The sequence below is a fragment of the Schistocerca gregaria genome, chromosome 9, assembly GCF_023897955.1.
Source record: "Schistocerca gregaria isolate iqSchGreg1 chromosome 9, iqSchGreg1.2, whole genome shotgun sequence".
NCBI lineage: Eukaryota > Metazoa > Arthropoda > Insecta > Orthoptera > Acrididae > Schistocerca > Schistocerca gregaria.
The window spans coordinates 15116413-15132630 of NC_064928.1; positions in this window are offsets into that span (position 1 = coordinate 15116413).

Genomic DNA, 16218 nt, shown 5'->3' on the forward strand with positions numbered 1-16218 from the left:
CATGGAGGAAAGTGCGCATGGTGACTGTTGTATTCAATCCCAATGCAATATCTGTGTTTCATCAACACTCTGATAGTCCACAGATTACAGGATGCCTACAGATGTGCATCGGAAACTACTGCTGGTATTCCAGGGAACTATCATAACGTAGACTGTTTGTGACATTACTCATATGGAGGAAAGTGCGCATGGTGACTGTTGTATTCAATCCCGATGCAATTTCTGTGTTTCATCAACACTTTGAAGGTCAACAGATTACAGAATGCCTCAAGATGTGCATCGGAAACTACTACTGGTCTTCCAGGGAACGATCAAAGCGTAGACTGTTTGCGACATTACTACCATGGAGGAAAGTGGGAATGGTGAGTGTAGTATTCAATCCCGATGCAATTTCTGTGTTTCATCAACACTCTGATAGTCCACAGATTACAGAAAGCCTCCAGATGTGCATCGGAAACTACTACTGGTCTTTCAGGGAACGATCAAAGCGTTAACTCTTTGAGACATTACACCCATGGAGGAAAGTGCGCATGGTGACTGTTGTATTCAATCCCGATGCAATTTCTGTGTTTCATCAAGACTCTCATAGTCCACAGATTACAGAATGCCTCCAGATGTGCATCGGAAACTACTACTGGTCTTCCAGGGAACTATCAAAGCGTAAACTTTTGGATACATTACATCCATATAGGAAAGTGCGCATGGTGACTGTTGTATTCAATCCCAATGCAATATCTGTGTTTCATCAACACTCTGATAGTCCACAGATTACAGAATGCCTCCAGATGTTTATCGGAAACTACTACTGGTCTTCCAGGGAACGATCAAAGCGTAGACTGTTTGAGACATTACTCCCACGGAGGAGAGTGCGCATGGTGAATGTTGTATTCAATACCGATGCAACTTCTGTGTCTCATCAATACTTTGAAGGTCCACAGATTACAGAATACCTCCAGATGTGCATCGGAAACTACTACTGGTCTTCCAGGGAACGATCAAAGCGTAAACTGTTTGAGACATTACACCCATGGAGGAAAGTGCGCATGGTGACTGTTGTATTCAATCCCGATGCAATTTCGGGGTTTCATCAAGACTCTCATAGTCCACTGATTACAGAATGCCTCCAGATGTGCATCGGAAACTACTACTGCTCTTCCAGGGAACGATCAAAGTGTAGACAGTTTGAGTCATTAGTCCCACGGAGGAAAGTGCGCATGGTGACTGTTGTATTCCATCCCGATGCAATTTCTGTGTTTCATCAACACTTTGAAGGTCCACAGAGTACAGAATGCCTCCAGATTTGCATCGGAAACTACTACTGGTCAAGCAGGGAACCATCAAAGCGTAGACTGTTTGAGACATTACTCCCATGGAGGAAAGTGCGCATGGTGTCTGTTGTATTCAATCGCGATGCAATTTCTGTGTTTCATCAACACTCTGATAGTCCACAGATTACAGAATGCCTCCAGAGGTGCATCGGAAACTACTACTGGTCTTCCAGGGAACGATCAAAGCGTATACTGTTTTAGACAATACTCCCATGGAGGAAAGTGCGCATGGTGACTTTTGTATTGAATCCCGATGCAATTTCTGTGTTTCATCAACACTCTGATAGTTCACGGATTACAGAATGCCTCCAAATGTGAATCGGAAACTACTACTGGTCTTCCAGGGAACCATCAAAGCGTAGACTGTTTTAGACATTACTCCCATGGAGGATAGTGCGCATGGTGACTGTTGTATTCAATCCCGATGCAATTTCTGTGTTTCATCAACACTCAGATAGTCCACAGATTACAGAATGCCTCCAGATGTGCATCGGAAACTACTACTGGTCTTCCAGGGAACGATCAAACGTAGACTGTTTGTGACATTACTCACATGGAGGATAGTGCACATGGTGACTGTTGTATTCAATCCCGATGCAATTTCTGTGTTTCATCAACACTTTGAAGGTCCACAGATTACAGAATGCCTCCAGATGTGCATCGGAAACTACTTCTGGTCTTCCAGGGAACGATCAAAGCGTAGACTGTTTGAGACATTACTCCCACGGAGGAAACTGCGCATGGTGACTGTTGTATTCCATCCCGATGCAATTTCTGTGTTTTATCAACACTCTGATAGTCCACAGATTACAGAATGCCTCCAGATGTGTATCGGAAACTACAACTGGTCTTCCAGGGAACTATCAAAGCGTAGACTGTTTGAGACATTACTCCCATGGAGTAAAGCCCGCATGGTGACAGTTGTATTCCATACCGATGCAATTTCTGTGTTTCATCAACACTTTGAAGACCCACAGATTACAGAATGCCTCCAGACGTGCATCGAAAACTACTACTGGTCTTCCAGGGAACGATCAAATCGTAGACTGTTTGTGACATTACTCCCATGGAGGAAAGTGGGCATGGTGACTGTAGTATTCAATCCCGATGCAATTTCAGTGTTTCATCAACACTCTGATAGTCCACAGATTACAGAATGCCTCCAGATGTGCATCGGAAACTACTACTGGCCTTCCAGGGAACGATCAAATCGTAAACTGTTTGAGACATTACACCCATGGAGGAAAGTGCGCATGGTGACTGTTGTATTCAATCCCGATGCAATTTCGGGGTTTCATCAAGACTCTCATAGTCCACTGATTACAGAATGCCTCCAGATCTGCATCGGAAACTACTACTGGTCTTCCAGGGAACGATGAAAGCGTAGACTGTTTGAGATATTACTCACATGGAGGATAGTGCGCATGGTGACTGTTGTATTCAATCCCGATGCAATTTCTGTGTTTCATCAACACTTTGAAGGTCCACAGATTACAGAATGCCTCCAGATGTGCATCGGAAACTACTACTGGTCTTCCAGGGAACGATCAAAGCGTAGACTGTTTGAGACATTACTCCCACGGAGGAAAGTGCGCATGGTGACTGTTGTATTCCGAAGCAATTTCTGTGTTTCATAAATACTTTGAAGGTCCACCGATTACAGAATGCCTCAAGATGTGCATCGGAAACTACTACTAGTCTTCCAGGGAACGATCAAAGTGTAGACAGTTTGAGACATTAGTCCCACGGAGGAAAGTGCGCATGGTGACTGTTGTATTCCATCCCGATGCAATTTCTGTGTTTCATCAACACTTTGAAGGTCCACAGGTTACAGAATGCCTCCAGATGTGCATCGGAAACTACTACTGGTCTTCCAGGGAACGATCAAAGCGTAGACTGTTTGAGACATTACTCCCACGGAGGAAACTGCGCATGGTGACTGTTGTATTCCATCCCGATGCAATTTCTGTGTTTTATCAACACTTTGAAGGTCCACAGATTACAGAATGCCTCAAGATGTGCATCGGAAACTACTACTGGTCTTCCAGGGAACGATCAAAGCGTAGACAGTTTGAGTCATTACTCCCACGGAGGAAAGTGCGCATGGTGACTGTTGTATTCCATCCCGATGCAATTTCTGTGTTTCATCAACACTCTGATAGTCCACAGATTACAGAATGCCTCCAGATGTGTATCGGAAACTACAACTGGTCTTCCAGGGAACTATCAAAGCGTAGACTGTTTGAGACATTACTCCCATGGAGAAAAGCCCGCATGGTGACTTTTGTATTCCATACCGATGCAATTTCTGTGTTTCATCAACACTTTGAAGATCCACAGATTACAGAATGCCTCCAGACGTGCATCGAAAACTACTACTGGTCTTCCAGGGAACGATAAAAGCGTAGACTGTTTGCGACATTACTCCCATGGTGGAAAGTGGGCATGGTGACTGTAGTATTCAATCCCGATGCAATTTCTGTGTTTCATCAACACTCTGATAGTCCACAGATTACAGAATGCCTCCAGATGTGCATCGGAAACTACTACTGGTCTTCCAGGGAACGATCAAATCGTAAACTGTTTGAGACATTACACCCATGGAGGAAAGTGCGCATGGTGACTGTTGTATTCAATCCCGATGCAATTTCGGGGTTTCAGCAAGACTCTCATAGTCCACTGATTACAGAATGACTCCAGATGTGCATCGGAAACTACTACTGGTCTTCCAGGGAACGATCAAAGCGTAGACTGTTTGAGACATTACTCACATGGAGGATAGTGCGCATGGTGACTGTTGTATTCAATCCCGATGCAATTTCTGTGTTTCATCAACACTTTGAAGGTCCACAGATTACAGAATGCCTCCAGATGGGCATCGGAAACTACTACTGGTCTTCCAGGGGACGATCAAAGTGTAGACAGTTTGAGACATTACTCCCACGGAGGAAAGTGCGCAGGGTGACTGTTGTATTCCATCCCGATGCAATTTCTGTGTTTCATCAACACTTTGAAGGTCCACAGATTACAGAATGCCTCCAGATGTGCATCGGAAACTACTACTGGTCTTCCTGGGAACCATCAAAGCGTAGACTGTTTGAGACATTACTCCTATGAAGGAAAGTGCGCATGGTGACTGTTGTATTCAATCCCGATGCAATTTCTGTGTTTCGTCAAGACTCTGATAGTACACAGATTACAGAATGCCTCCAGATGTGCATCGGAAACTACTGCTGGTCTTCCAGGGAACGATCAAAGCGTAGACTGTTTGAGACATTACTCACATGGAGGATAGTGCGCATGGTGACTGTTGTATTCAATCCCGATGCAATTTCTGTGTTTCATCAACACTTTGAAGGTCCACAGATTACAGAATGCCTCCAGATGTGCATCGGAAACTACCACTGGTCTTCCAGGGAACGATCAAAGCGTAGACTGTTTGAGACATTACTCCCACGGAGGAAACTGCGCATGGTGACTGTTGTATTCCATCCCGATGCAATTTCTGTGTTTCATCAACACTTCGAAGATCCACAGATTACAGAATGCCTCCAGACGTGCATCGAAAACTACTACTGGTCTTCCAGGGAACGATCAAAGCGTAGACTGTTTGTGACATTACTCCCATGGAGGAAAGTGCGCATGGTGACTGTTGTATTCAATCCCGATGCAATTTCGGGGTTTCATCAAGACTCTCATAGTCCACTGATTACAGAATGCCTCCAGATGTGCATCGGAAACTACTACTGGTCTTCCAGGGAACGATCAAAGCGTAAACTGTTTGAGACATTACAACCATTTAGGAAAGTTCGCATGGTGACTGTTGTATTCAATCAAAAATGCAATATCTGTGTTTCATCAACACTCTGATAGTCCACAGATTACAGAATGCCTCCAGATCTGCATCGGAAACTACTACTGGTCTTCCAGGGAACGATGAAAGCGTAGACTGTTTGAGACATTACTCACATGGAGGATAGTGCGCATGGTGACTGTTGTATTCAATCCCGATGCAATTTCTGTGTTTCATCAACACTTTGAAAGTCCACAGATTGCAGAATGCCTGCAGATGTGCATCGGAAACTACTACTGGTCTTCCAGGGAACGATCAAAGCGTAGACTGTTTGTGACATTACTCCCACGGAGGAAAGTGCGCATGGTGACTGTTGTATTCCGAAGCAATTTCTGTGTTTCATAAATACTTTGAAGGTCCACCGATTACAGAATGCCTCAAGATGTGCATCGGAAACTACTACTAGTCTTCCAGGGAACGATCAAAGTGTAGACAGTTTGAGACATTAGTCCCACGGAGGAAAGTGCGCATGGTGACTGTTGTATTCCATCCCGATGCAATTTCTGTGTTTCATCAACACTTTGAAGGTCCACAGATTACAGAATGCCTCCAGATGTGCATCGGAAACTACTACTGGTCTTCCAGGGAACGATCAAAGCTTAGACTGTTTGAGACATTACTCCCACGGAGGAAACTGCGCATGGTGACTGTTGTATTCCATCCCGATGCAATTTCTGTGTTTTATCAACACTTTTAAGGTCCACAGATTACAGAATGCCTCAAGATGTGTATCGGAAACTACTACTGGTCTTCCAGGGAACGATCAAAGCGTAGACAGTTTGAGTCATTACTCCCACGGAGGAAAGTGCGCATGGTGACTGTTGTATTCCATCCCGATGCAATTTCTGTGTTTCATCAACACTCTGATAGTCCACAGATTACAGAATGCCTCCAGATGTGTATCGGAAACTACAACTGGTCTTCCAGGGAACTATCAAAGCGTAGACTGTTTGAGACATTACTCCCATGGAGAAAAGCCCGCATGGTGACTTTTGTATTCCATACCGATGCAATTTCTGTGTTTCATCAACACTTTGAAGATCCACAGATTACAGAATGCCTCCAGACGTGCATCGTAAACTACTACTGGTCTTCCAGGGAACAATAAGAGCGTAGACTGTTTGCGACATTACTCCCATGGAGGAAAGTGGGCATGGTGACTGTAGTATTCAATCCCGATGCAATTTCTGTGTTTCATCAACACTCTGATAGTCCACAGATCACAGAATGCCTCCAGATGTGCATCGCAAACTACTACTGTTCTTCCAGGGAACGATCAAATCGTAAACTGTTTGAGACATTACACCCATGGAGGAAAGTGCGCATGGTGACTGTTGTATTCAATCCCGATGCAATTTCGGGGTTTCAGCAAGACTCTCATAGTCCACTGATTACAGAATGACTCCAGATGTGCATCGGAAACTACTACTGGTCTTCCAGGGGACGATCAAAGTGTAGACAGTTTGAGACATTACTCCCACGGAGGAAAGTGCGCATGGTGACTGTTGTATTCCATCCCGATGCAATTTCTGTGTTTCATCAACACTTTGAAGGTCCACAGATTACAGAATGCCTCCAGATGTGCATCGGAAACTACTACTGGTCTTCCTGGGAACCATCAAAGCGTAGACTGTTTGAGACATTACTCCCATGGAGGAAAGTGCGCATGGTGACTGTTGTATTCAATCCCGATGGAATTTCTGTGTTTCGTCAAGACTCTGATAGTACACTGAATACAGAATGCCTCCAGATGTGCATCGGAAACTACTGCTGGTCTTCCAGGGAACGATCAAAGCGTAGACTGTTTGAGACATTACTCACATGGAGGATAGTGCGCATGGTGACTGTTGTATTCAATCCCAATGCAATTTCTGTGTTTCATCAACACTTTGAAGGTCCACAGATTACAGAATGCCTCCAGATGTGCATCGGAAACTACTACAGGTCTTCCAGGGAACGATCAAAGCGTAGACTGTTTGAGACATTACTCCCACGGAGGAAACTGCGCATGGTGACTGTTGTAATCCATCCCGATGTAATTTCTGTGTTTCATCAACACTTTGAAGATCCACAGATTACAGAATGCCTCCAGACGTGCATCGAAAACTACTACTGGTCTTCCAGGGAACGATAAAGCGTAGACTGTTTGCGACATTACTCCCATAGAGGAAAGTGGGCATGGTGACTGTAGTATTCAATCCCGATGCAATTTCTGTGTTTAATCAACACTCTGATAGTCCACGGATTACAGAATGCCTCCAGATGTGCATCGGAAACTACTACAGGTCTTCCAGGGAACGATCAAATCGTAAACTGTTTGAGACATTACACCCATGGAGGAAAGTGCGCATGGTGACTGTTGTATTTAATCCCGATGCAATTTCGGGGTTTCATCAAGACTCTCATAGTCCACTGATTACAGAATGCCTCCACATGTGCATCGGAAACTACTACTTGTCTTCCAGGGAACGATCAAAGCGTAAACTGTATGAGACATTACAACCATGGAGGAAAGTGCGCATGGTGACTGTTGTATTCAATCCCAATGCAATATCTGTGTTTGAGCAAGACTCTGATAGTTTACAGATTACAGAATGCCTCCAGATGTGAATCGGAAACTACTACTGGTCTTCCAGGGAACGATGAAAGCGTAGACTGTTTGTGACATTACTCACATGGAGGATAGTGCGCATGGTGACTGTTGTATTCAATCCCGATGCAATTTCTGTGTTTCATCAATACTTTGAAGGTCCACAGATTACAGAATGCCTCCAGGTGTGCATCGGAATCTACAACTGGTCTTCCAGGGAACGATCAAAGCGTAGACTGTTTGAGACATTACTCCCACGGAGGAAACTGCGCATGGTGACTGTTGTATTCCATCCCGATGCAATTTCTGTGTTTTATCAACACTTTGAAGGTCCACAGATTACAGAATGCCTCAAGATGTGCATCGGAAACTACTACTGGTCTTCCAGGGAACGATCAAAGCGTAGACAGTTTGAGTCATTACTCCCACGGAGGAAAGTGCGCATGGTGACTGTTGTATTCCATCCCGATGCAATTTCTGTGTTTCATCAACACTTTGAAGGTCCACAGATTACAGAATGCCTCCAGATGTGTATCGGAAACTACAACTGGTCTTCCAGGGAACTATCAAAGCGTAGACTGTTTGCGACATTACTCCCATGGAGAAAAGCCCGCATGGTGACTGTTGTATTCCATACCGATGCAATTTCTGTGTTTCATCAACACTTTGAAGATCCACAGATTACAGAATGCCTCCAGACGTGCATCGAAAATTACTACTGGTCTTCCAAGGAACGATAAAGCGTAGACTGTTTGCGACATTACTCCCATAGAGGAAAGTGGGCATGGTGACTGTAGTATTCAATCCCGATGCAATTTCTGTGTTTAATCAACACTCTGATAGTTCACAGATTACAGAATGCCTCCAGATGTGCATCGGAAACTACTACTGGTCTTCCAGGGAACGATGAAAGCGTAGACTGTTTGAGACATTACTCACATGGAGGATAGTGCGCATGGTGACTGTTGTATTCAATCCCGATGCAATTTCTGTGTTTCATCAACACTTTGAAGGTCCACAGATTACAGAATGCCTCCAAGTGTGCATCGGAAACTACAACTAGTCTTCCAGGGAACGATCAAAGCGTAGATTGTTTGAGACATTACTCCCACGGAGGAAAGTGCGCATGGAGACTGTTGTGTTCCGATGCAATTTCTGTGTTTCATAAATACTTTGAAGGTCCACCGATTACAGAATGCCTCCAGATGTGCATCGGAAACTACTACTGGTCTTCCAGGGAACGATCAAAGCGTAGACTGTTTGAGACATTACTCCCACGGAGGAAACTGCGCATGGTGACTGTAGTATTCCATCCCGATGCAATTTCTGTGTTTTATCGACACTTTGAAGGTCCACAGATTACAGAATGCCTCAAGATGTGCATCGGAAACTACTACTGGTCTTCCAGGGAACGATCAAAGCGTAGACAGTTTGAGTCATTACTCCCACGGAGGAAAGTGCGCATGGTGACTGTTGTATTCCATCCCGATGCAATTTCTGTGTTTCATCAACACTTTGATAGTCCACAGATTACAGAATGCCTCCAGATGTGTATCGGAAACTACAACTGGTCTTCCAGGGAACTATCAAAGCGTAGACTGTTTGCGACATTACTCCCATGGAGAAAAGCCCGCATGGTGACTGTTGTATTCCATACCGATGCAATTTCTGTGTTTCATCAACACTTTGAAGATCCACAGATTACAGAATGCCTCCAGACGTGCATCGAAAACTACTACTAGTCTTCCAGGGAACGATAAAGCGTAGACTGTTTGCGACATTACTCCCAGAGAGGAAAGTGGGCATGGTGACTGTAGTATTCAATCCCGATGCAATTTCTGTGTTTAATCAACACTCTGATAGTCCACAAATTACAGAATGCCTCCAGATGTGCAACGGAAACTACTACTGGTCTTCCAGGGGACGATCAAATCGTAAACTGTTTGAAACATTACACCCATGGAGGAAAGTGCGCATGGTGACTGTTGTATTTAATCCCGATGCAATTTCGGGGTTTCATCAAGACTCTCATAGTCCACTGATTACAGAATGACTCCAGATGTGCATCGGAAACTACTACTGGTCTTCCAGGGAACGATCAAAGCGTAGACTGTTTGAGACATTACTCACATGGAGGATAGTGCGCATGGTGACTGTTGTATTCAATCCCGATGCAATTTCTGTGTTTCATCAACACTTTGAAGGTCCACAGATTACAGAATGCCTCCAGATGTGCATCGGAAACTACTACTGGTCTTCCAGGGGACGATCAAAGTGTAGACAGTTTGAGACATTACTCCCACGGAGGAAAGTGCGCAGGGTGACTGTTGTATTCCATCCCGATGCAATTTCTGTGTTTCATCAACACTTTGAAGGTCCACAGATTACAGAATGCCTCCAGATGTGCATCGGAAACTACTACTGGTCTTCCTGGGAACCATCAAAGCGTAGACTGTTTGAGACATTACTCCTATGGAGGAAAGTGCGCATGGTGACTGTTGTATTCAATCCCGATGCAATTTCTGTGTTTCGTCAAGACTCTGATAGTACACAGATTACAGAATGCCTCCAGATGTGCATCGAAAACTACTGCTGGTCTTCCAGGGAACGATCAAAGCGTAGACTGTTTGAGACATTACTCACATGGAGGATAGTGCGCATGGTGACTGTTGTATTCAATCCCGATGCAATTTCTGTGTTTCATCAACACTTTGAAGGTCCACAGATTACAGAATGCCTCCAGATGTGCATCGGAAACTACCACTGGTCTTCCAGGGAACGATCAAAGCGTAGACTGTTTGAGACATTACTCCCACGGAGGAAACTGCGCATGGTGACTGTTGTATTCCATCCCGATGCAATTTCTGTGTTTCATCAACACTTCGAAGATCCACAGATTACAGAATGCCTCCAGACGTGCATCGAAAACTACTACTGGTCTTCCAGGGAACGATCAAAGCGTAGACTGTTTGTGACATTACTCCCATGGAGGAAAGTGCGCATGGTGACTGTTGTATTCAATCCCGATGCAATTTCGGGGTTTCATCAAGACTCTCATAGTCCACTGATTACAGAATGCCTCCAGATGTGCATCGGAAACTACTACTGGTCTTCCAGGGAACGATCAAAGCGTAAACTGTTTGAGACATTACAACCATTTAGGAAAGTTCGCATGGTGACTGTTGTATTCAATCAAAAATGCAATATCTGTGTTTCATCAACACTCTGATAGTCCACAGATTACAGAATGCCTCCAGATCTGCATCGGAAACTACTACTGGTCTTCCAGGGAACGATGAAAGCGTAGACTGTTTGAGACATTACTCACATGGAGGATAGTGCGCATGGTGACTGTTGTATTCAATCCCGATGCAATTTCTGTGTTTCATCAACACTTTGAAGGTCCACAGATTGCAGAATGCCTGCAGATGTGCATCGGAAACTACTACTGGTCTTCCAGGGAACGATCAAAGCGTAGACTGTTTGTGACATTACTCCCACGGAGGAAAGTGCGCATGGTGACTGTTGTATTCCGAAGCAATTTCTGTGTTTCATAAATACTTTGAAGGTCCACCGATTACAGAATGCCTCAAGATGTGCATCGGAAACTACTACTAGTCTTCCAGGGAACGATCAAAGTGTAGACAGTTTGAGACATTAGTCCCACGGAGGAAAGTGCGCATGGTGACTGTTGTATTCCATCCCGATGCAATTTCTGTGTTTCATCAACACTTTGAAGGTCCACAGATTACAGAATGCCTCCAGATGTGCATCGGAAACTACTACTGGTCTTCCAGGGAACGATCAAAGCTTAGACTGTTTGAGACATTACTCCCACGGAGGAAACTGCGCATGGTGACTGTTGTATTCCATCCCGATGCAATTTCTGTGTTTTATCAACACTTTTAAGGTCCACAGATTACAGAATGCCTCAAGATGTGTATCGGAAACTACTACTGGTCTTCCAGGGAACGATCAAAGCGTAGACAGTTTGAGTCATTACTCCCACGGAGGAAAGTGCGCATGGTGACTGTTGTATTCCATCCCGATGCAATTTCTGTGTTTCATCAACACTCCGATAGTCCACAGATTACAGAATGCCTCCAGATGTGTATCGGAAACTACAACTGGTCTTCCAGGGAACTATCAAAGCGTAGACTGTTTGAGACATTACTCCCATGGAGAAAAGCCCGCATGGTGACTTTTGTATTCCATACCGATGCAATTTCTGTGTTTCATCAACACTTTGAAGATCCACAGATTACAGAATGCCTCCAGACGTGCATCGAAAACTACTACTGGTCTTCCAGGGAACAATAAGAGCGTAGACTGTTTGCGACATTACTCCCATGGAGGAAAGTGGGCATGGTGACTGTAGTATTCAATCCCGATGCAATTTCTGTGTTTCATCAACACTCTGATAGTCCACAGATCACAGAATGCCTCCAGATGTGCATCGCAAACTACTACTGTTCTTCCAGGGAACGATCAAATCGTAAACTGTTTGAGACATTACACCCATGGAGGAAAGTGCGCATGGTGACTGTTGTATTCAATCCCGATGCAATTTCGGGGTTTCAGCAAGACTCTCATAGTCCACTGATTACAGAATGACTCCAGATGTGCATCGGAAACTACTACTGGTCTTCCAGGGAACGATGAAAGCGTAGACTGTTTGAGACATTACTCACATGGAGGATAGTGCGCATGGTGACTGTTGTATTCAATCCCGATGCAATTTCTGTGTTTCATCAACACTTTGAAGGTCCACAGATTACAGAATGCCTCCAAGTGTGCATCGGAAACTACAACTAGTCTTCCAGGGAACGATCAAAGCGTAGATTGTTTGAGACATTACTCCCACGGAGGAAAGTGCGCATGGAGACTGTTGTGTTCCGATGCAATTTCTGTGTTTCATAAATACTTTGAAGGTCCACCGATTACAGAATGCCTCCAGATGTGCATCGGAAACTACTACTGGTCTTCCAGGGAACGATCAAAGCGTAGACTGTTTGAGACATTACTCCCACGGAGGAAACTGCGCATGGTGACTGTAGTATTCCATCCCGATGCAATTTCTGTGTTTTATCGACACTTTGAAGGTCCACAGATTACAGAATGCCTCAAGATGTGCATCGGAAACTACTACTGGTCTTCCAGGGAACGATCAAAGCGTAGACAGTTTGAGTCATTACTCCCACGGAGGAAAGTGCGCATGGTGACTGTTGTATTCCATCCCGATGCAATTTCTGTGTTTCATCAACACTTTGATAGTCCACAGATTACAGAATGCCTCCAGATGTGTATCGGAAACTACAACTGGTCTTCCAGGGAACTATCAAAGCGTAGACTGTTTGCGACATTACTCCCATGGAGAAAAGCCCGCATGGTGACTGTTGTATTCCATACCGATGCAATTTCTGTGTTTCATCAACACTTTGAAGATCCACAGATTACAGAATGCCTCCAGACGTGCATCGAAAACTACTACTAGTCTTCCAGGGAACGATAAAGCGTAGACTGTTTGCGACATTACTCCCAGAGAGGAAAGTGGGCATGGTGACTGTAGTATTCAATCCCGATGCAATTTCTGTGTTTAATCAACACTCTGATAGTCCACAAATTACAGAATGCCTCCAGATGTGCAACGGAAACTACTACTGGTCTTCCAGGGGACGATCAAATCGTAAACTGTTTGAAACATTACACCCATGGAGGAAAGTGCGCATGGTGACTGTTGTATTTAATCCCGATGCAATTTCGGGGTTTCATCAAGACTCTCATAGTCCACTGATTACAGAATGACTCCAGATGTGCATCGGAAACTACTACTGGTCTTCCAGGGAACGATCAAAGCGTAGACTGTTTGAGACATTACTCACATGGAGGATAGTGCGCATGGTGACTGTTGTATTCAATCCCGATGCAATTTCTGTGTTTCATCAACACTTTGAAGGTCCACAGATTACAGAATGCCTCCAGATGTGCATCGGAAACTACTACTGGTCTTCCAGGGGACGATCAAAGTGTAGACAGTTTGAGACATTACTCCCACGGAGGAAAGTGCGCAGGGTGACTGTTGTATTCCATCCCGATGCAATTTCTGTGTTTCATCAACACTTTGAAGGTCCACAGATTACAGAATGCCTCCAGATGTGCATCGGAAACTACTACTGGTCTTCCTGGGAACCATCAAAGCGTAGACTGTTTGAGACATTACTCCTATGGAGGAAAGTGCGCATGGTGACTGTTGTATTCAATCCCGATGCAATTTCTGTGTTTCGTCAAGACTCTGATAGTACACAGATTACAGAATGCCTCCAGATGTGCATCGGAAACTACTGCTGGTCTTCCAGGGAACGATCAAAGCGTAGACTGTTTGAGACATTACTCACATGGAGGATAGTGCGCATGGTGACTGTTGTATTCAATCCCGATGCAATTTCTGTGTTTCATCAACACTTTGAAGGTCCACAGATTACAGAATGCCTCCAGATGTGCATCGGAAACTACCACTGGTCTTCCAGGGAACGATCAAAGCGTAGACTGTTTGAGACATTACTCCCACGGAGGAAACTGCGCATGGTGACTGTTGTATTCCATCCCGATGCAATTTCTGTGTTTCATCAACACTTCGAAGATCCACAGATTACAGAATGCCTCCAGACGTGCATCGAAAACTACTACTGGTCTTCCAGGGAACGATCAAAGCGTAGACTGTTTGTGACATTACTCCCATGGAGGAAAGTGCGCATGGTGACTGTTGTATTCAATCCCGATGCAATTTCGGGGTTTCATCAAGACTCTCATAGTCCACTGATTACAGAATGCCTCCAGATGTGCATCGGAAACTACTACTGGTCTTCCAGGGAACGATCAAAGCGTAAACTGTTTGAGACATTACAACCATTTAGGAAAGTTCGCATGGTGACTGTTGTATTCAATCAAAAATGCAATATCTGTGTTTCATCAACACTCTGATAGTCCATAGATTACAGAATGCCTCCAGATCTGCATCGGAAACTACTACTGGTCTTCCAGGGAACGATGAAAGCGTAGACTGTTTGAGACATTACTCACATGGAGGATAGTGCGCATGGTGACTGTTGTATTCAATCCCGATGCAATTTCTGTGTTTCATCAACACTTTGAAGGTCCACAGATTGCAGAATGCCTGCAGATGTGCATCGGAAACTACTACTGGTCTTCCAGGGAACGATCAAAGCGTAGACTGTTTGTGACATTACTCCCACGGAGGAAAGTGCGCATGGTGACTGTTGTATTCCGAAGCAATTTCTGTGTTTCATAAATACTTTGAAGGTCCACCGATTACAGAATGCCTCAAGATGTGCATCGGAAACTACTACTAGTCTTCCAGGGAACGATCAAAGTGTAGACAGTTTGAGACATTAGTCCCACGGAGGAAAGTGCGCATGGTGACTGTTGTATTCCATCCCGATGCAATTTCTGTGTTTCATCAACACTTTGAAGGTCCACAGATTACAGAATGCCTCCAGATGTGCATCGGAAACTACTACTGGTCTTCCAGGGAACGATCAAAGCTTAGACTGTTTGAGACATTACTCCCACGGAGGAAACTGCGCATGGTGACTGTTGTATTCCATCCCGATGCAATTTCTGTGTTTTATCAACACTTTTAAGGTCCACAGATTACAGAATGCCTCAAGATGTGTATCGGAAACTACTACTGGTCTTCCAGGGAACGATCAAAGCGTAGACAGTTTGAGTCATTACTCCCACGGAGGAAAGTGCGCATGGTGACTGTTGTATTCCATCCCGATGCAATTTCTGTGTTTCATCAACACTCTGATAGTCCACAGATTACAGAATGCCTCCAGATGTGTATCGGAAACTACAACTGGTCTTCCAGGGAACTATCAAAGCGTAGACTGTTTGAGACATTACTCCCATGGAGAAAAGCCCGCATGGTGACTTTTGTATTCCATACCGATGCAATTTCTGTGTTTCATCAACACTTTGAAGATCCACAGATTACAGAATGCCTCCAGACGTGCATCGAAAACTACTACTGGTCTTCCAGGGAACGATAAAGCGTAGACTGTTTGCGACATTACTCCCATAGAGGAAAGTGGGCATGGTGACTGTAGTATTCAATCCCGATGCAATTTCTGTGTTTCATCAACACTCTGATAGTCCACAGATCACAGAATGCCTCCAGATGTGCATCGCAAACTACTACTGTTCTTCCAGGGAACGATCAAATCGTAAACTGTTTGAGACATTACACCCATGGAGGAAAGTGCGCATGGTGACTGTTGTATTCAATCCCGATGCAATTTCGGGGTTTCAGCAAGACTCTCATAGTCCACTGATTACAGAATGACTCCAGATGTGCATCGGAAACTACTACTGGTCTTCCAGGGGACGATCAAAGTGTAGACAGTTTGAGACATTACTCCCACGGA